General features: G+C 34.2%; 1 non-coding gene across 1 annotated transcript; it reads right to left on the bottom strand.

Moving 5' to 3' along the window:
* Positions 1-1,693: 1,693 nt before the first annotated feature.
* Positions 1,694-1,766, bottom strand: TRNAK-UUU (transfer RNA lysine (anticodon UUU)). Its single transcript has one exon. It is a non-coding gene; the product is annotated as a tRNA-Lys (tRNA).
* Positions 1,767-2,288: the final 522 nt, after the last annotated feature.

The raw sequence follows: 2,288 nt of genomic DNA, 5'->3' as shown, positions 1-2,288 counted from the left end.
TCCTGAAATTTAGCAGTGAAACAATCCCAAGTTCACCAGAGAAACAATCTTCGTATGTGAGAGATGAGGTCATGAGAATGTTTGTTCACCAATGTTTGAGAGTTGAAGGGAATAACCCTCGTGGATTTGCAGCAAGCAAAAAATATATTTTCCCTATTTTTGACGATTTTTATTTTATTTTTGGTCTTTCAGGACTATTTTCAAACTATTTTTCTCCAAAAAGAAGCATAAAAATAGGTTATCCTTTCCTATTTTTTAAAGTATTTTCTGGACTTTGATGGTTGCAGTGCTATTTTTCATTACTTTTTTCTTTACTTTGTTTTTTTACTGGGCATACCACCACTCACTGGGCATACCACTCATACCACTCACTACTACTGGGCATACCAAGATCACAAACCACTTTTTTCTTTACTTTGTTTTTTTACACCAATTAAATTTCTACTCTTTTACAATTTTCCTGGACTCGTTTTGTTTTTACACCAATTAAATTTCTGCCTTTTTACTATTTTTCTGAACCATTTTTTTTACACCATTTTAATTTCTACTTTTTTACTATTTTCCTGCATTAGGTTTTTTTACACAAATTTTGATGTTATTTTTTCACTATTTTTTCGATACTTTATTTTTTCTCACAATTGGTTGCTATAATTTTTTACTATTATCTTGGACTATAATTTTTTTACACAAATTTCATTGCTATTTTTTCACTATTTTTCTGGACGTGGTTTTTTTACACAAATTTCATGGCTATTTTTTCACTATTTTTTCGATGCTTTGTTTTTCTCACAATTGGTTGCTATTTTTTGGGGTATTTTCCTGGTGTTTAATTTTTTTACACTGATATCGTTGCGATTTTACAAACAGGTAATAAAACATTCAATGACACATGCACGCATGATGATGTTTGCACATTCAATTTTGTAAAATGTTTACTCCTGCCGACAATTTATGTACTGCAATTTATTTTCATGAAAAAAGACAATGTCTGTCTTCGTAGAGAACAAGGAGAAAAAGACATAAAATGTCAGCCACAGTGATTATACTAATTTTGTCCGCCAGTTGGCAATCTTTTGTCGGATTACAAAACAAAATCTTCTGCATATGTATGCTCTCATCCATTATCTTTGTGCCAAGTTTGAACAAAATCAGGCCATGCATTTTCAAGAAATGTTTGAGAACAGGATTATGGAACAAAATGGCCGCCTGTCGGATCTCAAAAAAAATGATGTGCATATTTAAGTCATGATTCAATCTTGAACAAGATCGATAAATGTATGTTCGAGAAATAGATGAGTATATGTTCAATATCTGCGTTTTTTTAACAACTAAAATGTCCACCAGTCTTTCAGTCAGCCATCTTTGATCAAGTCATGAAATAAAGTGAGGTGCTCGTGTACGCTGACATTTAATGTGCTGGTGCCAACTATGAACAAAATCGGTCCGTGCATGTTCAACAAATGGTTGGGGAAACGTTTGAGCAACAAACACGTTCGAGTAACAAAATGGACACCAGTGGGACATCTTTAATCTGATCTCGAAACAAAATGATGCACACATGTATTTCATCATGTGTTGCCTTCTTGCAAAGAATGAACAAAATCACTCCATAAATGTCCGACATACGGTTGCGGACAGACGCACGAGGACAAAGACGAGACCCAATCTCAGTCCAATGGGGGCAAAGAAGCTGTGCCCAAACAGGGACTTGAACCCTGGACCGTCAGATTAAAAGTCTGACGCTCTACCATCTGAGCTACCTGGGCTCTCACAAAGTGCACTATATTTATTATAAGGAGTATATTAATATTTTTCATGCATGCCGATTGTTGAGTCCTCGAAGAAATAAAAAGGGGGTTTTTGAGGAACTGTTTGGCATGTGTCTCCCTCAGACAACAATTGAACAGCTCATGAGATAATAATTATATCCATATCATTGTTTTACCGATTCAGAATTATTTATTTTTGCACTCAAGGCACATTGAAGCTCAGGGGTTGAAAACCAGTCATCCTAAAATTTCGCAGTAAAACAATCCCAAGTCGACGAGAGAAACACTTCGTATGTGAGAGATGAGTTCATAAGCATGTTTATTCACAAATGTTTGAGAGTTGAAGGGAATAACCCTCATGGATTTGCAGAAATCAAAAATATATTTTCCTTATTTTTGACGATTTTTATTTTATTTTTGGTCTTTCAGTGCTATTTTCAAACTATTTTTCTCCAATAAGTAGCATAACAATAGGTTATCCTTTCCTATTGTTTTAAAGTATTTTCTGGACTTTGTTGG

Source organism: Myxine glutinosa, chromosome 4 (assembly GCF_964187855.1).
Source record: "Myxine glutinosa chromosome 4, kmMyxGlut1.1, whole genome shotgun sequence".
Taxonomy (NCBI): Eukaryota; Metazoa; Chordata; class Myxini; order Myxiniformes; family Myxinidae; genus Myxine; species Myxine glutinosa.
The sequence above is the reverse complement of the archived record's forward strand: the minus strand, read 5'-3'. Positions and strand labels throughout refer to the sequence as shown.